Source organism: Heliangelus exortis, chromosome 4, assembly GCF_036169615.1.
Source record: "Heliangelus exortis chromosome 4, bHelExo1.hap1, whole genome shotgun sequence".
In the NCBI taxonomy this organism is placed as follows: domain Eukaryota; kingdom Metazoa; phylum Chordata; class Aves; order Apodiformes; family Trochilidae; genus Heliangelus; species Heliangelus exortis.
This window is the reverse complement of record NC_092425.1, coordinates 4654930-4678917: the sequence shown is the minus strand read 5'-3', so window position 1 is coordinate 4678917 and position 23988 is coordinate 4654930. Positions and strand designations below refer to the sequence as shown.

General features: G+C 37.5%; 1 long non-coding RNA gene across 1 annotated transcript; it reads left to right on the top strand.

The window, feature by feature from the left end:
* Window positions 1-12305: 12305 nt before the first annotated feature.
* Window positions 12306-21592, top strand: LOC139796320 (uncharacterized). Its single transcript, XR_011725944.1, has 3 exons — window positions 12306-12477; window positions 18236-18329; window positions 21466-21592. It is a non-coding gene; the product is annotated as an uncharacterized lncRNA (long non-coding RNA).
* The last annotated feature ends 2396 nt before the right edge of the window (window positions 21593-23988 follow it).

Below are 23988 nucleotides of genomic sequence, written 5' to 3'. Positions count from 1 at the left end.
CTCTTTCCCAATCTTCAGTATTACTTTGGTAGTAGAAAAATTGAATATCCTGCCCAGGGAGGTGGTTGAGGCTTCATCCCTGGAGATATTCAAGGTGGGGCTTGACAAGGCTCTGAGCAACCTGATGTAGGTGAGGATGTTGGACTAGATGATGTGTTAAAAAGGTTCTTTTCAAAATGTGAGGGACTGAAGACCCTGTCCTGAGGATAAACCCTATGCTGTTTAGGTAGTCACCCACCATTTTCTCTGTCCTATGGACTTTGCCCTTCTAAGAGCATCAAATTTCTTGTGCTGGCTGCAGGGGCCCCAGGAAGAAATGAACAGCACCAAGTCTGTGGAGTCACAAACCCTCTCCCACATGATTTTACACAGGTCATAAAATATATGCACAACTCAAGTTCTCTATTCAGATAAACACAGCACTTGCCTCACATTTTTTGGGAGCACCACTTACTGCAAAAGGCCCTAGGATAATGTGGGGTCACGGCTGTCTACTTATCTTCAACATAGCTTTAAGATACAAATATTTTGTAATAAAAGCCATCTGGAATCAGCTATAAATCATAAGATCCAGCAAAAGCTATCTCTGCTCTCTCTGGATTCTGATAATGCAGAAGTAAATAAGATGTCTACAGTTGCCATAAGTAGAGTATAACTCCAGGTAGCATCTTTCACTTACAATAAAACTGTAAAAGAAAAAGAAATGAGATGATATGGAAATGTCTTCTGTGCTCCTATACAGGTGCTATAGCTCAGATGCCATCATTATGGACAGTGTGGTTCATCTGAAGTCAGCTTTTATTTACAGATCTCATATATCAAAATGAGAAAGAAGTTATTTTGCCACCCACTTTTGGAAAAATTTTTTTCTGTGCAAAAGACATAACTCATCACCTCAAGGCACATTTCCCTCCGTCTTTCTATCCATCCAGAACTGTCAGCAGCTGGAATGTTTCATTACTTTTATGACCATTTTGCTTAATTTAAGAGGTGATGAACTATAAGGAATGTTTTCAAAAATTATCACAAAACTAGTGTTAGTGTTGTGATGTTGCATGCTAATTTTGACATGAAGTCAGTGATTGCAGAAACATCTGAAACAGAAGTAAAGAGGTGGATTGGGACTTACAACCAAGTGTAAATTTGTTTTCACTGGCAGCACTCAGCTGTAACATCAGAGCTCACACTCTAGAGATTCCTGAATGGGAGAGAAATTATTGTACCTCAGCTCTGACTCTGTAAACACCTGAACAAAAAAGCCATGATCCTAATGTTCCTAAAATGCTTTTAAGATCGGATGTTGCAAACAAGGTAAAGAGAAATGTGGCCCTTATTACTGTGGCATAGTTTAATTTCTTGATTTTTCTGATAGCATCTTATAATAAAGATGTAGAGTAACTGATTTTGTTAAGTTATCCTCTCTACCTCTCCAAATTAGTTGGCTCTTCATCTCTTATCTTATATATTCATTTACTCATTCATTTTATAACAGTGTAGTCTATTGCAAGCATAGACAGGCAATAAGACCATTTTTACAGGGCAGAATTTTACACTTTTTTTGGTAGGCCAATGCAGAATCAGTTCCGCAGGTATGCCAGGCTGAAACCACATCTGTGAGCCTAGAAGTGAGACCTTTGAAGCCAGATATCTGAATTAGGAATCCAAAGCAGAACATGAGAAATTAACTTAAATCCAGGTCCTTAAATCACTTGGACATTTCTGAAGATTTTATGCAAAAAAAAATTAATATCTCTCTTAGTATAATCTAAGCAGGTTTATGAGAAAAGAATTCCTATGTTACCATCTAAAACAAATGATCATTATCTCATATGAATGTGCAACCAGTCAGCCACTATGAATCTCTACAAAAATACCATGCAATGGAAAGGCTTTTCTTTTTTTTAGTTTTCTTCTTTCCCCAGTCAAAACCAAATAAAAAAAAAAAACATTCACTTAAGAAGTGATTGTCTGTAGACCTTTGAAGCCAAGGAGGGTGACAGCAAGGGCAAGAGGCTTATTTCAAGGGTCACATTTCATTTGCATAAGCAAGTAACCATAGGGCACTGTGGAATGTCTGTAAATGGATTTCATTACAGAAATTCAGCTTAAAGGGACTATAAATAATCCTCTGACAAACATTGTATATTGCTTCAAGTTCTTCTGTAATAAAAATATTTTAGTAACACAACAATCCGCAAAAGCAGGAAATGAAACAGGAGGAGCTGCACATCTTCCCCTTTTCTCTCTCAGGGCAACACTATATTGTAATATGTTTTAGGGGAAAAAACGTGATATTCATATTATTTTAGCAAAGTAATCCTACAAAAACAAGGTTATATAATTCTATATGGCTGAGATGGGGTGGCTAAACAAATACCCAGTTCTTTACTTCCTCTTCTCCCGTGGAGATCATCTGCTCAGCAGGACAGGTGTTCAGGGTACATGAGATTCTGCCCAAAGGAATGTCTCCAAACTCATTTGAGTGTGTAAATCTTCTGGATGAATTTCAGTGGTGAAACCATTTAAAGGACACATTTTACTGGTTTGACCTTTTTCAGCTGTATGAATAAACAGCAATTGCCTAAAACCCCAGGTCAGCCAAAGCATTTCAGCAAATCACTGATTTGTTGCACTCTTACGTCCTATTTACTTCAGTCAGACTCAGCTATATGGCCAAAAGCTTTCCTAAATGGGGAGGAACATACTAATTTTTTTGGACTTAATGCATATTTAATGCTTTGATACATCAGTCCCCAGCTGTAGGGTGTTCAAAGCTAGCAGGCTACACATCAAATTTCACACTATGCACTGAACTTCTGGGAAGGCCAGAAATTCATTGGAGCTTTTGCAGTTTTCCTGTATGTAGAAATACACCTATTGCAGTATCCCCTGAAAGAGAGTTGGCTGTCATCTTCAGAGAAGAGTATCAGACATTATCTCATCACGACTTCATCCCCCCTGGGGTTCTGGCAAGTAAAAACCCTATTCTGAAAATCTCTCCCCTGCAGTGGCAGTCACCTCTGCAGGAGAGTTTTGGCAATGCCCCAGTTTAGTAGAAAAGGTTTCACCAATAGTCTGTATGTATTGTTTCTAATATGCTTGAAAAAAAAAATGTAGAGATACTTCTGCAAAAGGAATTTAAAAATGGGCTTTTAAAGCAGTGATTTAATCAGCTAATTTCCATTTTGGTTCGTTTTTGTTTCATCTTGTTGCCCTTTCTAATAACTTAAATTATTCTCATACTGGCATTACTGTTTTCTCTGGAATAGATGTGCTCACACTGAAAAATCCAATTGAATCAGAGCATGTAACCAGAAGATGTAATCCATCATTATTAAAAAAGACAGATTACCTTTATCTGGGTGTTAAATAGTACAAATCCATGAGAGTCAGTGAATGTTTTGAAGTTAAAACAAAGGGCATTATGAAGGCTGAAGTGGATTTGTCACTGAATTATACGCATTACCTCAGAAATGGCCTAATACATGGTTGGGGAAACTATGAGTTTAGAAGTAAGAGAAGAGAAAATCAGTCAATTTGCTTATTCTCCACATTGCAAGACATACTGAATGACATTTTCAATACCAGAAAATTGCAGCATGACAAGGAAGATTGTTTCACTCTTTATGCCTGACTGCTGCTTCTGCCTGTGCATCAGGAAATGGGCAGCATGGTCACAGGGACTGGCACAGAGCAGCAGGCTCAGCAAGGCAGTGCCCACCTCCAGCTCCCCAGACAACCTCATTAAATCACATCAAATCACTTCTGCTGTCTCTACCATGAAGGGGGGAGTATGAGCTACTCATCTTTGTGACACACTTCAAGGACTACACACCACAAGAAAGCCACAGGGATGCTACTTGTTGTAGTACTCTGTGCATTTGTCATTCTGAAGCAGCAGACAGAAGTACTGCACCTCTGAAACTAAAAATCTAGCATACTTTATTCCTAGGCTGAGGAGGTTGATACTGGAAGAGTGTGAAGTACTTGGTACAACCTCTGGATAGAAATTAAATTAAATTAAGTGGAAGATTTAGTCATAAGCTCAAGTCACAATGCTGGGATGCTCGTGATGCAGGCAGGGTTCTGGGATAGGGATTTGCTTCAATTCACAGCTGATGCAAAACTGGGCTGGACTTCAGGTGACCTCTGGGAGTGTTTGTGAACTTTGCTAGTTTTGAAGGAGATAGAAGAAGTTTACACAAAGTCCTTGGATTCTAGGCCAAATTTGGAGATTTTTTTCTTATTTGATCTACAAATCAAAGCACAAGCTTGCAACTGAGCAAATCTGCCAAATGTTCAGTCACATGAAATGCATGTAAGCTGACCAAATACTTGAGTCAAACCATGGTCCTTCTAATGCCACACACTTTGGATGATCAGCTGCCATATATCAATATTAATTGAAAGATTAAAAATTTCTATTGCAACATAGATATTCCACAATTTATTTCTGTAACTGATCTAGAAAAAAGGTGCTTCTAGTAGTGACAGGAATCTCCCAAAATTTTAGGTTGTTTTTTTTTTTTTACAGGTAATTCTAATTTTTTTTATCATTTAACCAGGCAAGAAAATTTCTAAATCTTATCTTTAAAACACCATCAACTCATGGACCATTTAGAAAAAACCAGACCAGTGGTGGTCAGTTGTTCATAATGAATTATTCACCCTTTTCTGTTGGAACACAATGATCCTGGAATACTAAATTAGGAGTTAATCAGGATGCAATCTCTCACTCCTCCTATCTGGCATTGCTATTGACCTTATTGTTAAAGAAGCTGGATATGGATACAGCTTTATACGGAAATAGCAAAATTTAAGCAGTAGAACAAAGTGTTTAAGTTTTAGCTGGCAATATATCTCCTATAAGCAACAATCTTCAGTCAACCAATGATCAAAACCCTCTAACATTTAAAGAAGGATGGAGTTTATCATTAATTATGAGAAAAAGAAATTAAACAAGGTTAGAAATAACTTTGATTATTTGGTATAAATTTAATTATTTGGTGCAAATACTGGAGATGAGTAAATCCCTTTGCATTCTTAGTAATGGGAAAGTCTGAGGGAATGACTTGACAATATCTGGAATATCTGCAGGGTGAAAATCATTAGAGTTCAAAAACTACTGAATCCCAGAAATTATTTAAGCAAAGAAAGGATTATCTCATATAAAAACAAAAATAAAATTACTGCCATGGCAGTCTTTGGCTGGCTAAGCAGACCCTTCATTGAGCAGCACAACGGGGAAACCAGAGGGACTTAATGGGAAGGATTTGAAAAGCACAAGCCCAGGACACCCAGACTGACAAAATATTCTTCATGTCCCCTAAGCAGTGTTTCACTGTCTCATAAATATCCAGCAATAGATACTGGGAGTCCCTCAAAACTATCATTTTATGGAACCAGGAGAAACTAGACAAGGTATGTACACAAGGTACATGAGAGGATGCTTCTCAGGATTCACAGGGTCTCCTGCCTAAACTGAACTCTCTGGCTTTCCTAGAGGCTGTGTTTCTTATTATAAAAGTTTTAGTTCTAAATATCACATTTTTCCTGGAAGCTGCAAAAAAGCCTGAATTTGGATATTGAGGAATATAACAATATTTCTCTAAGAAGCATTACCAATAAATGTTAGAAGGTACTCTTTGTTTTTGCAGCCTCATCTTCAAAGGTGACATGGACTCCTATCCACATTTTGACTTAGACTAAGAAAAATGAACATGTTTCTACTTGTATATTAACTGAATATTCTTTAGAGAGATCAGGTTTGCTTGAATACATCAGCTTGAAGCATTGATTCAGTCAGGAATATCAGTGCAGTTTTACCTAAGTTTCTCACTTCAATAGGATCTACAAGCATGGATCTGAAGCTAACCAGGCTTAATGGCAAGATGGAATTGCTTCCATCTGCTAGTTGGGCTCAAAAGCAAAGAAATTCTTTTAATTCTAGGAATTAAAATAGTAACCTCTCAGTCAATTTGTTTCTTTTCTTATTTCCAAGCACTCAGAAGCTATTTGGGAAAGATGTTGCACAAAAAAAAAAAAAAAAAAAAAAAAAAAAAAAAAAAATATATATATATATATATATATATATATATTTTAGGAGGACAAGAAATGTGCTCCAAAGCAACATGGGAGACATCTGTATGTAAACATATTTGTGCAAACAGGAAATAGCAACCCAGAAGGTATCCAGCACTCAGTCCCCCAGTCTCCACTGAGCACATCTTGCCTGAATCTCATGTTCCCTAAATTGCACTCTCATGTCAAGTCAGCTCTCAGAGAAGAAAGGGGCAAAGTTGCTCACCTCTACTAATCTTTAGCTCTCATGGCTGGGCTGTGATGCCAGATTCTGTTTGGATAAGGGACTTCAGCTACTGATCAGCAGAGGGCTTGCTCTGTTGTGAGAGTATAGTTACATGCTCCCAAATACTCTTGGATTTGGAAAGCAAATAAGCTTTGCTCTTTTCTGCTGTCTGCTTGCCCATGTGGCTGTGTGGAGACAGGTTTTCTGCTTTATAATCAGTCTCCTGCTGAGTTCTGTAATTGGGCTTCCAGATAAAATAATCTGGAGTGAAGAATAGCTTGGGAAGGGTTCTTAATCCTTATTTTCGTGTTGGATCTTAAGAGTACTTTTATGTTTTCAGGTCCTGTGATCAGGGCAAATTTCCCAACATAAGCTCAGATGCTTTTCTACCAGCACATATACAGAATACATGAGCAGCAATCATCACTACTAATTTTCACCTAATTAAGCTACTATACCTTAATTATAAACAGATACCAATTTCTTATTAGAAGAAATAATAGGCTGGAATATTCTAATTGGAACTAGTTTTTCCTTTGTCAATGGAATGGAAAATCCTTCAATAGATGGAGAAGGAATTTATCTAATCAAATCCTTAGCATACACACTGAACAGACATTTATTCACAGCAACTTAGATGCTAGACTCAAGAGTAGCATTTCTTTCTGTGTTTGAGCATTCTTCAGTTGCCTAAGTATTCTAGTAGGCTTCTTTTTCCTATCTACTATTCTCCAGAATAAAACAATAATAAAAGACTAGCAAGAAAATCTGTAACCCAACCTTAGAAAAAATATATTGTATGACTTGGAGCCTCTGGAATTTGTTATGCTTATGCTGTTTGGTGCCAAAGGGAATGCATAATGATAAATGTAGGAGGACATCTGCCTACCTGGATTACTTTTATTGCAATTTAATTATCAATTAACATCAGTTTAAGAAACTTGTTAGCTACTGACCTTGATCTTTTATCTCTGTATACTATTAAGAAAGTCAGTATACAAAATACATAATGATGCATTTATCAGTTTTACAATAAGGCTATATATCATGCTTGCTTTATCTTGATAAATATATTAAAACTCAACCTCCTACTCTCTAGGCTGAACAACCCTGGCTCCCTCAGCCAGTCCTCATGAGATATATGCTCCAGTTGATGGCTACCAACTTTTTAGAAGGGATAGTCAAGGGAGGAGAGGTGGTTGGAGAGCCCTCTATGTCAGGGACGGATATGAATGACTAGAACTTAATGATGTTGATGAGTGTTGAGTGTTTCTGGGTAAGAATCCAGGGAAAGGCCAATAAGGCAGTCATCATGGTGGGAGTTTGTTACAGACCACCCAACCAGGATGCAGAGGGATAAAAACTATGTAAGCAGCTGGGAGAAGCCTTGCAATCATTAGCCCTTGTTCTCATGGGAGATTTCAGCTTCCCAGATGATTGCTGGAACAACAACACAGCAGAGAGGGAAAAGTCCTGGAGGTTTCTGGAATGTGGGGAAAATAACTTTCTGAGGCTGGTGGTGAGTGAACCAACCAGGGAACCAACTGGACCTGCTCTTCGTGAACAGAGAAGGACTGGTAGGTGATGTAACAGCTGGAGGCCATCTAGGGAACAGTGACCATGAAATGAGACATTTCTTTAGTCTTAGAGATGATAGGAGGGGAGGCAGCAGAACTGCCAACCTAGATTTCCAAAGGGCAGACTTTGACTGGTTTAGGAGGCTACTGGATAGAATCCCTTGGGATGTAGTTCTGAAGGGTACAGTAGTCCAGAAAGGCTGGATGCTTGCTAAGAAGGAAGAGTTAAAGTCTCAAGAACAGGCTGTCCCCATGTGCCATAAGGTGAGTCTGTGGCATAGAAGACTGTCCTGGTTGAATAGGGAGCTTTGGCTGCAGCTGAGGAAAAAAAGGGGAGTTCATGGCCTTTGGAAGAAGGGTCTGGCCACTCATGACAACTACAAAGATGCTGTGGGGCTACACAGGGAGAAAATGAGAAGGTCCAAAGTACAGCTAGAATTTATTCTGACTTCTGAGGTAGAATTCAACATGCGTGCCCACAGGAAATGTATTGAAATCTTTGATTTAAATAATTGCCAACACCCTGAATCTCTTCCTTTCACCTCCCTCAAAACCTAGCATGGAAGAAGAACATAATGAAAATTTATCTTCTCCCAGGCTTTTGAATGCTGGTGAACACTTTAAAGCCAACACCATGTGTTGGGGTCCTGCTTGCCTCAGCCTGGCCAAATATTTCCATAAACAATTCTTCATTCAGAAGCATAAGTCAGGTAAGTAAAATTACTAGGAAAATTACTAGAAAGATGCCCAGGGTGCACTACTGACAATGATGAGAAAGAAAATCCTATCTCCCAGTGCTCTAGTTTCCCCCTCACGTATATCATGCATTTTTTTTTAAATGAAGCATTTTAGATAAATTACACTAGATTAATTTTTACTTCTGGTACATCCCTAAGCCCTTGACAGCCCACCCAGTACTTTCTTTTCAATTCCACTTGGTAGATTGAGTGTTCTGTATTTATTGACAAAAAGACCCCTCCAGTGATAGTCATTTCTCTAAAACTTGCCACACATCTGTTGTTTTTTTGTTTATGTATTGAAATGTAGTTGCGCAACTGGAGAAAAGAGGATTTGTGAGGTGTTATTTTCCTAAAGATTACATTTAATAATATTGGTGTATGCTCCATAATTTATTTGATTAATAATATTTGATCTAAACCCAAATTATGACTTCCCACAAATATGACATAACTAATGAACTGTGAAAGGAAAGCTGTTCAGATGGTCACCAATAACCAATGCTTAGTTAATCCTTTAAATAAACCGGAGCTCACAATGTGTCCTTTTGAAGTCATAAATAATGTATATTTTTCTTTTGACTTTTAATAAGCCAGTGGAGTTCATCTCTCAGTCTCCAAACACATATATTTTATTACAGGCCTCTGCAGTTTACTTTAATTAGTGTGTCTGAGTGCTTTGGGAGACTTAGCCCTACTGAAAACAAACAGAGCCTTACCATCTATAAAACATTAGCTCCCTTTGGTTTATCCTGATACAGCCCAGGCTCAGTGAGAAACACATGGTGTAAGTAAACACTCATAATTGCATTAGAATTCCCGGGTGTATTGGTAATTCAAGCTCTGTTTCATGATATTGTTAGAGCAGTTAGAGAAGGTTTACCAACCTCCTCGTCTTCTGGGATTTCATGAAATTCCATTTGGATAGAACTCGAAATGACAATTCTAATAGAAACAGCAACAGAGAAAATAAGCCTCAGAGGCTCTACAAAGTGTGTTTTGCAAGTGTGTTTTGTCATCTCTGAAATTTGTCATTCCTCTAAGCTCCTTGGCAATGTGTTAATTTTTGCTTAGGGTGCCTATGCCTGTGTCTTCTTCCCCTGACCCCTGCAGAACTTTTGGTCCAATGTGTCAGATAACCTGATATTCCTATTTCTGAGCTAATTTTTCCAGTCAGCTCCAAAATGAAGCATTAAAAACAAAACAAACACTAGGGTTTATTTAGTATGCTGAATGATAGCAGGTACATTTTTTTTTTTTTGGAAGAAATCTTTGTTGAAGGCTTTCCACTGTAAAAATGATTTAACTAAAAGAAAATCCTTCACATGCCATTAGTTTGCAAATTCTTCTTACAAAAGAAATAACCTGTACCTATGGAACAGACTGAATAAAAATAGCTGCAGTACAGTTTAAGAGTAGAAGACATTTAAATAATTTAAATAAAAGACATTTCATTCTGCTGTCTGACCCTTGAGATCCTCTTGAATCGTTTCTACTGTTGTACTTGTACGATCTGGTCCTTTTATATTTACTGGGATTTGTTTTAGAACTTGCCCCTGCCCATGGGAAGGGATTGGAACAAGATGATCTTCAAGGTCCCTTCCAAACCAAACCATTCTGTGATTCTATGACTTGTTGGCCTTTTTTTTTCTTCGCTTTGCACCTTCTGCTTTTGCTCTTATGAATTTGCTCCTCTTTTAATTCTGTTAAGCATTTCAAAAGCTAGTAATTTTTGCTACAGGCTGTTTATAAATCCATGCCATTGTTATATATTGTAATGATCAGTGCAAAGAGAACACCATCAATAAAACCCAGACTGTATTTGCTGAAGAACTGAACTCAGAGAACTGAAGATGGGTGGTGAAAGCAAAGCTTCCAGCTCTGTCCCTGTGGTAGAGAGGGGATGAGCTGGGACTCTGGGGTTACCCATAAAACACAAGGGTTCTGATGGGCAAGTCTTGCTGGCACCCCAAGTTTGCATGGCAGCTGTGGCTTCCCCTCATTGGTAACCCAGAGTTGTTTCAGAGGTTATAATTTAAATTATATTTAAAGGTGCCAACAAGAACCCAGTGCTCATTTTCTCTTTAGAAAATGCTAAGCCACTTGTTAGGTGTAGCCTATATGTCCAGAGCACAAGTTTGGAAGATTTACAGCTGTGTTTTCATGGTGATGTTTTGCTCATCCCACTACCCTGTCAACAAGGAAACAGTGTGGAAATGCATCATTCAACCACGTTTCTGCCTCTGGAAAATCAGAGTTGAAAGTCATCACTACACTCTTGGTCTAAACAACAATCTTTGCTGCAGAGAATTGGATCATCTGCCCCAAAATTCCTCACCACTTTCACATATGAATTATGCCAACTGACTCCAGCTAGATGAATTCAGCTTGGTCTGAAACCCCAATTACAATTAAATATACAACCTCTGATGCTGAGACTCTAGCAAAGCTGCAGTACTAATAAGGTTTACTGAAGCTATAATTCTAAACCCTTCTGCACAAACTATTTCCTCTTTATTATATTCATCTACAGAAGTTATGCTGAAATTAAAAAAGGACAAACCAAACCCCAGTTTGTCAAAACAGACCTTATTTATAATATTAAATAATTGAAGCTATAAGTAAATATATACAGCGTTGATAAGATTGAATTATCAGCCAAAGCATAATTGGGGTTTATTTAAACTGTTATTGACTCCAGTCATCTGTTATTCCAGTGGATATATGAAGATAAATTACTTTCTCGGAAATTGAGACACAACCTTTTTTTTTTTTTTTTAAAGATATTTTTCTTATCAGGTTTTCATTAGACAAAGCAGCTTGCTTTATATGTTTGTACAATTTAAGTAGGCTCTTAGTCTGTTTGTTAATACATCGTGTTTATTTAAAACTCCTGAAGGAAGTTATTAATCTGTCAAAACTTTAAAGATTTGAAGCTGATAAATAAATGAACAATGCTAAATAATTCTTTGGGTTGTCTACAAAAAAACAAGTTTTACTGTTCTCCTCTAGAAGGTGAAGCCTGGATTGATTTGAAATTACTCAATATTTGCCTGCACTAGACAGCTCCCAAAGCCTGCACAGGCTGCTGGGTACACCTGGCTTAAACAAGGTGCCTTTCTGACTAGAAAGGTTGGTCAGGGATCAAAACTATGCTTTAATCCAATTTTCAATTTCGTATCACAAGAGGTGCTCTGGAATGATTGCCATTTGCAAAAGGAAAGGCGAGCACAATTAAAAGCTGAATCTCTAATCCCTCTGCCTATGGCTTAGAGCTGGAGCCAAAAGAAATATTGCCTTTACAGGTACATTTCCCCAGAGGGGAAGCACACTCGACCACCTACCTGGTGAAATAAAGAGATAATAAGACATTTGTGTGTATCAATGGCCAACAAATTGTGTGTCAGCTCCTGACAGAAGAGCCTGGAATTAGTGGGTGGCAAACCTGAGCTGAGTTCCCTGCCAGTGGCTGCTTCAGCAGAGTGGGAAATCAAGCAGCCTGATTTTTCAGTCTCTAGCAGCCAAATCACACACTGGGCCATGAGAAAATCTGTGTAACTGATGCTTCTCTAAAGAGACATTTGAAAGTGATTTGAACTGCTAACCACTATTTAAACTCTTATTTATAAGGGTAAAAGTGGATGACAGCTATTGCAGCAACACTCACATTGTCACCTGCTGTCTGAAAGAAATGTGGCTACTAATAATTTTAGGTTCTGAAGACTAAAAGAAATTTAAAGAAACCTCTTTTTTTTAAACCTTGGGAGTAGCAAGCTTAAAAATATTTTCTCCAATGTAACTGAGGAATTCCTCTCTTCCTGCTAACATTTTGCTCACCACCAATACAACAGACATGGTAGGTGAAACATTTTATTTCCTTTTAACACAAATAATTTTTTTTCTTGAACCTAGTTAATCTGCAAGATAAACTGCAAATGTTTCTATTTGTCAGACCATTGCAATCTCATTTAACAGGGCACAATTTTACATTTTTATGTAATCTCCGATAGAATTAGGGTGTGAATAAGTTTCTGCAACCAGGCTTGGGTGCAGACTTCAGGATGCTACCTAATAGCAGGATCTGTCAGCACTATCAGGCCCTCTCCCAGGCACTCAGGGATTCCTTAAATCCAGACAGGGCCACTATAAAGTCAGGAATAAATAGCTAAGAAATGGCATCAGATAGAGGTGGGATTGCCAACTTCCTCGATTTTTTCTTGCAATATCTGTCATCTTCTAGAGCCTTGACTCAATGCAAGAGAAGTTTAGGTCTCATTATAAAATGTAAGTTGCTACCCTCTGGCTACAGGCCAAAAGTTTGAAAATGCAAACTTAGATGTTCATAAATATTTTTTTAATTGATTTGTATTTATATTATGTATGTGGATATGTATATATATGTATGTTGAATGTATATATACACATATATATGTATATTGAACGTCTATATATTTATTTTTCCTATTCTGGCATGAGCAATTCTGTTATGAAAGAAGAAAAATATATAAGCTTGGCTTGTTTCAGAAGCCAGAAATCAAATTAAACAAATCTATTGGAAATTAGTTCTGTTCCATGTAATTATCTTGGTCAGTCATTACAGAACTGCTAATGCTATCTAGATTTAGCAGGTAAAAACATAGGTACAACACCATTTTTGTAAAAAAAACCAAACAAACCACTATAAATTTTTTATATGACAGGTTGCGTCTTTCCTCTCACAAAACGTCTGTAAATAGACTTCTATTTTTAAAATGTTCTTTAATTTTATGATTACTAATTCTGTGTAAAAGCCACAGGTTGTAATAAATGGTCAATATTTATTCTAATATCTGAAACAGGCATCTTTCCTGAATGTTCACTTCTGCATTTTACTGCATATTCATACTTAGATATAATCCACTTTTTTTTGCACATCATTTTTGAAATAGATGTTTCCCCTCAATGATATCTACATGCATCTACATTTATTTAAACATGCAAAGAGCCATAACTCTATTAAACTGACAAACTCAATGTATCCTGTGCTTATTAAATTGGCTTATTAGACATAACCATAACATTCCTAGATAAGAAGGGGCATTGGCTTGGCCTGCTTAAAGGAGTGGTATTTTTCAGTTATTTTAACCTGACAATGCTTTTAGGACAGAATAACACAACAGTTCTCTCAAAATGAAGGTTTCCAAATGGTATGCAAGCAGCATACAAGTCCTTTCCGCAGTTAAGATTTTCCTGATTCAGACCACAGATGCTGGAAGATATTCTGCAGTCCATATCCAGAAAGGTTGCTTCCAAAACTTAGGAAAATGGCTTAGGTTTCCTCAACAACAAATGTAAATTACTAGCATACTTTATGATTCTGGCCAAATACTAAAACAATTGAAATACATAGGAATTAAAACTTACTTCTCTCTAATGGAACTCTGCAAACCCTGGGCCATTCATACCCAAAGAGAGGCTCTTGCAGTGATTTGCAAAAAAGAATATAGTCTTTGAGCTCTTTCACCAGGGAGGGATTTTTTCTTTTTTTTTTTTTTAAATTTTACAGGTGAGAGTATGCAGGGCCCAACACAGAATAGCATTTTGACACCAAAAGTAGGTGTTAAGTAAATAGGATCAAAATCTTTGTGGGTTGCTGGTTAATCAGCACAGTTTAATCATTTTAACAAGTAGCATCTGAGAGGATTGAGACAGCAGGCCCTTCTGTAGAAGGCATTCCCACAGAGTGCAGCATTATCTGTTCCTTAACAAAAAATGGGTTTATCAAGCACACCCCTTCTCCAGATTGCAGATAACCCAGAATCAATTTCCAGCACTCTCTGAAGAGATTCTGTTCTATTGCTGAGAGGCTCAACCCTTCCATCTCTCTAGGGATGCTCCCTGCCCTGTGTATCATTGCCTCCTGGTCTCACACAGGGCACCAGCCAGGTCCTGTGGCATAGTGCAGGTTTCTGGATTCAGCTTTTGCAACCCAACACTTAAAAATAAAGTATTTTAAGCCTTGCACTAAGGTTTCATAGACAGCCAGGGATGAAGCAAGAAATACTCATTTCCTAGAAAACAAAACTGTTTTCTAATGCTCTGACCTCTAAAAGCACTTTTGCTTGTTATGTTGTCTAAGTGCTAGGCTTTAATTCCTGCTGTCATCATTCCCCAGAAGTCCTTATGGAATCATACCAGAGACTTTGGCAAGCTGAGCTACTAAATACAGTAATCATTTGGATTTTCCCTTTAACACTTGGTTACATCATACTGGAGTTGGTATGACAAAATGTAGAGTATTTGATAGCATTTGTAACTTGAAAAATTCACCTGCTTCCTCTTGTCTGAGAAGTCAGGAGTCTTGATAGAGATCATGTAACCAGCTGAGTGCTATAAAGATAAAATTTACAGCTAAGGATCTGCTCCCACTAAATGAATTGCAGAGAAATCAGAGCTATGCTTACATGAATGGGTTCTCTCATGTTGTTTCTGACTCCAGTAGGAAGTTATATGTAAGTTACTCAATATGTAAGTTACTAAATAAAATGAGTTCCTCTCTAGGTTGCTGTCAGAATTTCAAATACTTGAGGTCGTCCATGTTCTAGCCTGTACCTTGCAATAAAGAATTGACTTGTAATTTTGAATACAAATAGACTCCACCAGAAAGAGGGAAAGGGAATGTGTCCTGTTCCTGGAGGAGTCTCTGTGAAATATTTCACAATAATGTTTTTTTTTTTTTTGAGCTTTACAGTATAAAAATACCTTAGGTTATTAACATCAATAAGCCCAGCATTCCTGGAATATCAGCAGAAATATCCAGACTTGGGGTAATAAAAGGGATGATTTTATCCTTTGTTTACTGTGGACATTACTGCAATTAAACAGCTAAGGCTTTGGGGAAAGAAGAGAGAAGTAAACAGTGAAAGGAAAAAGGAACTGGCAAGTTCAACACAAATAGCTAACTGAGAGATTCGGGACATTAGTGAATAAAGTGCTGAATTTTTACGAGCCAGTTAAAAAAGTAAACATCCTCTGCAACCTACTATATTTCCATAGCTGTGGCAGCAGAAAGGAGAATACTGAGCTCAGCCTGTCAAGGCAAATGGCTTTTGAGTACTGGAGGGCTGGGATTAGTGCTGAGGTGTGTGGGCTAGAGGTTTACACAGAGAGGTGGAAAATGGTGCAGTAACAGTAGCCATGGCTTTAATATTTGCCAGAGTTCACCTCTCGTTCCTCAGAACACCAGGGAAACCAACAAATCATTAGAAAGAAATAATAAGAAATCTGTAAGTAGTGTTTTTATATAGTCAAATATGGGGAAAGTGGATTATATGGAGTATATTATAAGGCAAGTAGAAAGGGTATGAAATATTTCTTTCTGCACTCCACAAGGCAATACAGAAATCATGAGAACTGCAAGAAGCTGCCTTGTTCAACCCTTTCTAAAATGTTTAATATTTCTGAAGTTATGATCTTATGAATAAAATCAGGGCTGATCCTAGGTAATTCTAAGAAGGTATAGCTCAATTTCTTCTAGTTTGTCAGCCTATACACTACAGCCATCTAGAGTCTTCTAGACAAAGCAAAAATTGCATCTCAGGTCCTGGAGGGAAGCAGAGTCTGACTTAGGGAGCTGAGTAAAAAAATAACAGCATAGTTGGCACAGCAGCAAAGATCAGAGTAGACTCATCCCTGATTTTAGTTGCTTTGTATTGAGTGAAGCTGGTTGACTGAAATTGTAATTCAAGTGACTCTACTGAAGTCTCAAAACCAGCCCTGACATCTAAATGTCAGTGATGTTCAAATGATTTTTCTAATTCCCATTGACAGGTATTTTGAAACTGTGATGCACTTCAGTCCCTGTTGGGATGCCAATAAAGACAGGCAGCCAACAGAAATGTCCACAGAAAGAGAGCTGCTAAGTTTTGAAAGTGGTATCAGCATTTCTAGGAAGACTTTTAATCTCCTTTTGCTGACTTCCATGCATAGGAGAAGCTACCAATTCCCAAAGCTAAGAAATCACATGAAATGCAAACATGCTGTTTTGGGAATTCCTGAAAGGTGCAGTCTGAAATGATTTACATAAATTCATGTAGATTAGAGATGGATGAGCTTCCCTATTCGCTTTGAGGAAGCTGATTTCTTCATGAAGATAAAAAAATTGTAGCATTAAAAGCCTTCAGCTGGAAGAAAGGAGGAAACATTTAATAAGAAGAAAGCTTTAAACCTTTTGAGATTTTATGCGCTCTTCAGCAAGATGAAAGTAACATTTTTATGTCTTAGTCTCACTTAGAAGCATTTTGAGGTGTGCTGTTACCACATCTCATCAGCTTTTGCACTCCAGAGCCATTTCAAATCTTATTGTGGTATGTTTGGGAATACACTTAAAAGATTACCACTTAATCTAGTTAAGTAAGTTTGACTTCAAGCAAGTGTCTATCTGTCCATCCAGTTCTTATTGCCTTTTGTTTCTTTGAAAAAAAAAGGAAATGGAAATCACTGAAGAAGAAATGCGATAAGAAAGTCTGATCTTATTCAGTTTTTCTTGCAGCTGTGAATATTAATAGACAGACTGTTTAGTAGCTGGATTATTGTCACTAATTCCAGTGGGAGCAAGGCTGTTTCCAGAATGCCTCATTTTCTATGGCTGACTTTTTTTTTAATGAAAAATGTTTCTGGCTTTGAAGAACTGAAGCCAAAGTTTTGCCCCCAAGTTCAAAAGCTGCAGGAAAATACATGCTATGATCCCTGCAAAAGTCAGTAATGGTGCTTGGCATAGATAGCATAAGACAGTAAAACACCGCCTGAAAAAGTGAATTTAATATTTTACTTCAGCAGAATATAAAATCTGTTTTTTTTTTTTCTAGCCAGTTTCACTCTTTTGACATTAGCTGCTGTATGTCTTCTTCATAGTGGAAAGTATAGTTAACTTTGATACAACATCAACACACGGGTAAGAAAGTCCTTATATTTTGTTTATATATATATTTTGTTTATATATAATGTTTATATTTTGACTTTCTTTTGAGGTGTGTGACTTAATTTATCTTCCATGTAAAGTGAGAGACACCTTCAGAAGCACATTTCCCCAAAGAAAACCTGGTAAAGTTGCCATCAACTGCTTTTTAACTCTCAATCCTTTTCCACTACCTTTGATACAGATCTGTGGTGATGTTAAATTTGGTGCATTTACTGCCATAAAATCCCAACCAGTAGTGAATAAAATGGAAAAAACAGAGGAGAAGCCAAAATAGAGGTGATAACATGAAATTGAAGCCTTGTATCAGCAAAGCAATGACCCTAAAATATCTTCTCTCATTTATATGCTAAACATTTGGATTGCACTTTCAGTTAACAAATTCTTGGAGCCTTCTATTCACTGTTAAAATAAGCACCACAAATGCAGCCAACCTATGCCATTTAAATAAGCATGGAAATGAGACTATATCACCAGGTAGACAAATATTGTAAATATTTATACTCGTAAGAATAATAATGACAAAAACCTACAGAAACCAACTATAGAGAGACATCTCATGAATGCATGCATGAGTAGGTTTTCACCTGTGATCTAGAGAGGATACTAATAATAAGAATGCACTGAATCTTAATTGTAACTACTATTTTTATTTCAGATCTCAGATAACAAAGGACACCTGAATCCCTGGCTTGTAACACCAGATTGTAGGAGAGCACTGCAAGCTAAAATTGGTACCTTCTGACAAACAGGTTGTATTGGTAATACTGTAAATATTGAATGAAAACAATATTAACAAATATTGTTAACAAATGTTCCTCTTTTTAAGAGAAATTGCTCACAAAAATAATATATCCTGCTATCTTAAGTTCTTACACAAAAATTCAGATGGGTTTTGGCATTGAGTTCAGGCAGTCTGTGTCATACTGATGCTCACATTTTGTTCTCTGCACTAAGATATCAGACATGTCTGGAATTGTATCTTAAAAGATTTTGTGTCAAGATTATCAGACTCTTCCCTACATTTTGTACGAGATGGAAATGAGAGAAAATAATTGATCTTTGCTAGTATATAATACACATGATTGAAGTCTGGAAGACAGCTGGATAGATCTTGTAGATATAAACACTGAAATTAAATGATCTGATATTTTTATTATTAAACAATATACTAATCAATTTTCCCTATCCTAATGCCGAGCGTCATCTAAGAGAAAGCTAAGACATTACAAAAACTATGTGAAGAATCATCTGGAAAATAGTCTTACAGAATGAAGAAATATGAGAAAAGCCAATCTGACAGCAGTAAAAGCACAAAATATGATAAGGAAAAATAGACATTTTAAAGAACTGACAATTGAACTGATGCTGTTGCAGTATGTGATACTCATATTGAAGACTTAAGGAACAGATGGCAGTGAGAATGAATCCAACAGCCATTCAATATACACACATTTTTGCCTCCAGAGACTATGGTTAATTTTTTCCTTATCCTCTGCCCCTGAGAAGGGTAGGGATAGGGGTAATCTGCTACCACTCTAGCAATTTGGTCTTCTCTGCACCTGAGGAGAGCTATCAATACCAGAGACAGGCCTGAACTCTCTGATTAAGATCATGATTGGGATTCCAAATGTTCAACATTTAAACTATGGTTGGAAATGGGGTTTTTCTATGTTTGGATATTTCTGGACGTAGACAAGCACGAGCAAAGCATGAAATTTGAGTCTGGGTTTGGACTCTGAACACACAGAATCACAAAATAGTCAGGGTTGGAAAGGTTTTCTGAGAGTCTGGGGCATAAATAGGGTAGGTAGTACAAGAACACTTGGAGTTTGGTTCAGGCTCATCTACTCAGTAAGGATATATATGGAGGTACAACATGTAACAATATACAACAGTTCCTAAAATAAATAAATATCTTGATGATTTTTTGAAGTTAGAGAAGTTAGGTACAACATGAAGAAGAGACAGGAATTCTAGTGCAATAGCTGTCCCTCAGGAGAAATGGATCATACAAATCCTAAATCTTCTCCCAGGCATCTACCACAGTGGTCAATGCATGGCACATGACAACCTGAAGTGATGGGGGACATGTGGTCTGAAATGTTTGGGTTTTAACAAATGGAAGGGATCCAAATTAAAAAAAAATAAAATAATTGTAGTTGCTTATAGATATGCTTTGAGGCCATGCTAAGCAATAGTCCTAACCGTCCTCCCCCTCAAAAACCTAAGAAAACTAAAAGAACTCCTTGGGTGAAGAGATGAAACTACTGCACTGAAAATATGAATTGGCCTTCCCAGGCTGTAAAATAATGACAGAAATTTCTCATTTTATCTGGAAGCTGATTCACAATTACAGTGAAATAGAAGCAAGATGGCAGTGAAAGGTAACACAGGAATCTTACAGATATTTCAGCTACTCATGCCACTACTGGATGACTCTTCCTAAAGGGTTGATTGCTCCTATTTCCAGTGGCTTAGGAAGATGTCGACCTCTTTTTAGAAGAGCTGTATTTTTGTTAGCCAATATTAAAAAAATACAGACAACGCAGAGAAAATATTGCTATTAGTGACCCAACTTGCCATATCTGGCAAGTATTTTCTCCTTGGTGCACCTGAGCACTGACGGGTGACACTCAAGGGCCAAAATATTTTCAGGATATTAAAGAAATTGGGAGAGCTATAGTTCACCATGTACCTCTCCTGAACTACCCTGATGGAACCGTGCTTCTAGGTGTGTATTTCAGTTAGCAGCAGCCTGGGTGACCTTTTTGGGAGAAAAAGAGGGCAGAAGGAATCGGGGAGATAAATTCCCTTAGTTCCTGTGAAAACCACGAGAGGTCACTCCAGCTATCCAGACAACAATTTCTCACCTCGTTTCCAAGGATTTGCTGGAAAGAACTGCCTGTTCCTCTCCAAGACCAGGAAAATCACCTTTTCCAAATAAACAAATGGTTTCTATAATCCAAATGCATTTCAGAGGTTATTTACAATTGATTCATAAAATAAAGACGCTTAAAGAAGGTTTATACAATTTAAATATTTTACTGATCCAAAAGGACTGTACAAATATTAAATACCTGGATTTGAATTCTAACACACACCAACACACAGTGACAGCATCACTGCTCCAGACTTAAGAAGCGAATGTTCCCCTTCCTACATCTCCTTCACTGCCTTGTGCATCCTCCACACAGGTTTAAGAAGTGGGCTGACAAACACAGGGCTTTCCTGTTCCCTTTGTTATGCCAAGAAGGTTGCCAGCAGGCTCCAGTGATTTCAGACAACTGGAAGTTTTTCCCAATAGGAACTCAACAGCCAATGTTTCAAGTTTTATATCTTTCAGGTGCCTAAGCAGCCAACAAATCCTTCTAAGGCTTACCCCTCTAAAAGCAAACAAGCAAGTAAATAAATCACATTCAAAACAAATCCCAAAGCTATGCTACTTTTCAAAATCACATCTAGGGATGCCTAGAGCTCAATTTTTGTCTTAACTTCAATTTGTTGAAGCATCACTTTGACCACTTACCAGTTATACTGTGAATTTGCTACACTGAAAAGATGGTGAGTCCTGGGCTCATGGGTCTCTGTTTATTTTGAGAAGCCTACTGTACACACAGCCAGTAACCACACAGCTTAGTTAAAAAGAAACCAAAACTTTAGCTCTGTCCTACTGCCAGTTAGACTTTTAGCCTTATAGCTTTATTTGATACTGTCATCACATCTACCTGAAATGATGCTGTGTTTTGCAATGTCATCATTTTTTTTGCTTAGACTGAGGTCTCTGGTCAGCTAATAGTGTTTAATGTAACATCAGAGCTTCACACTAAGAGGTACAACACTGACCTCTGGTTACCTACCTTGCATGATTTTTCTAATTTCTGACAGAGCAGCCCATCAGATCTGATAATACACAAGAGCCTGAAAGGAAGATTTCACATGAAGAATTCATCAAAGTTTTAGGTAAGCTACTGAAGAAGTTAAATCCTTGGTTAAGAAGCACACATTACTCTGAAGCTGGTCATGGATCTATGTGTGAAACTCAAATCCACCTCCAAATCTTGGCTTAGTTCTCTGTGTGAGCCACTAAAATTCTTCAGTCAGCATGATCCTTGTGATAATCCTACCATACCTGTTGTACACCTACTATTCTTCAAACAAACCTGATATTAATTATGCATTTTGTCAGATCAAAATGAAGCACAGTATTTCTTTTGTAAGAACAAATGCCCCCTTTCCCCCACACTAAAGCACAGTTCAAAGGATGAGATAATGAATCTGTAAGTTCCCCAGGAGATTAAGGTAGAAATGGATTCCTAGTGCTTGGGAAAGCAACCAGAACATGAACATCAGGCCTGCTTCTAAGAAATACACCTTAGAGTTTGGATGAAAAATAGCTTGATGATTCTAACAGCAATCATAGTGAGTAATCCATGATAAAATCCCTCATGGAAAGGTGGTTTTATGATGTTTTGTTCTGCAGGTAGTGTTGTTCTGGCTCTCCAGCATCAGCATGAACTATAAGAAATGCATGCTCTGAGTTACTGGGTATAAAAGACAGCATGAAAATCTACTGAAGCTTTATTTGATGGAAATATTTAGTAATCCAACATTTACCACTGTTGTATGATTACACAATGCCAACCAGACTCTCATAGTGGAGTCTGCAATTTTGCAGTGAAATTGAGAAGTAGAATTTCTTTTAAGTGATGCTTTAAAGTCTTTTTTTTCCTTTGCAATTAGCTCTAATGCTTGAAGGACATTTAGTACTGTAAAATGAAACGAATGAGTGTAGACTTCAGCAGAGACTAAAACTCCCTGTATCATATGAACTCTATATATCAAAAAGACAGCTGATGAATAACTCTGATATAGTGCATATGGTAGAGATGGCAAACACTCAACCTTCCAGCACTGGGTGAACCTCAGAATGTTTGAAAGTTTTGTTTTGATCACCTTCCAGAGAATGAAATTATTATCTCAACACAGCCCAACCTCTTCAAGGGTATAAATCAAGTGTCTTACGAACAGGTTTTCTTGTCACAGGTTTGACACTTCCTGCTTTCAGACAAGTTGGAAATGCCATGAGAGGAGTCTTAGAACTGGTGTGTTCTAATAATTGTTTTACTGGAAATTATTAATTTACCAACATACTAAAGTTCACCATATTCATGTCCTGCTGTGCAGGATTGCAAGGAATGCAAACATGTTTTGACTGCTGACAATCAATTTGGTTTGTGGGATTAAAACCCTGTGAACTTCAGTTTTTTGTTTCAATGAAGCTCACAGTTCTGTACAGTATGACAGAAACTTTCTTAAAAACTTGCCAAGAGAAGTTGCTAATCACACCTGGCTTTGCTGCAAAAATTGTCTATAGTTTTTTGCCCTTAAGTAGGGAAATTTTATCTTCAGTCTGGTCTAAAACCTGTTCTGGCTTTTGCCATAATTACTGGACTGTATTCCTGGGAGACATAAAAAAATGAGACCTGTCACTTCTTCCTCTCAACCCTCCTCATTCTCTTTTTCTAGAAGCATTGTAGATTGTCACTCCCAAATTAAAATAGCTAAATTTTACTTTATTTCCACTGGCTCACCCACATGCTATTTCCTCCTCCAGAAAGAGGAAGAACTATTCCCTTTGTATTGATGTTCAGAATCTGGAGAACTTGTGTGAATGCAGAGGGAATTTTCAGGTCTTTTAGCTGAGTTAAAATAAGCTGCAGCTCTTCTCTTGAGATATTTAGCTTCTTTTCCAAACATTGACCAAAGTCCTTACTAACCAGGTAGGCACAGCTGAGTATTGATGAGGACAAGATGTATTTCAGAGACAGGGTAACCTCCAAGAGCACAAATTTAGTGTGGATATTATGAACAAAGGTGACTTGCAGTTCCTACTACTGTGTTTTCAAAAATATTGCTGGACTGAATGCCTATCTGTGAGTTTTACTTTCACTAAGGCTAAAGAACAACTTCAAGATTTTATTCTCCTACAGCAGTGGACCTGCCTCTTCTGTGAATACTCTTCAAAGACAATGATCAGCTGTTCTCTGTATTTCAAAAGAGATATAAATAGTCCTGGAAAAATCCTGTGGTAATTTTGCCATTTCCTTAGAAGATCAAGTTCAGGCATCTCTAAACTTTGCAGCTCACATCTTAACAGAATGGTGAAGTTGAAGCTTCTCAAGGCCTGCACAGCTGTAATCCAGCCTCTGGTTTCTAGGGACCAAAACATTAATCTATTTGTGATAATTCCTAGAACCTCTTTGGAGAAAAGGAAAACATTAACATAAAAATAAGCCATGTTTCCTGAAAATTAGTCAGAACATTTAATGATATAAACCAGTATCCCAGTGAGGACCCAAACCAATTGCTTTAGTATGTTCAGACTCAGACTTTATCCTGTGTCATCCT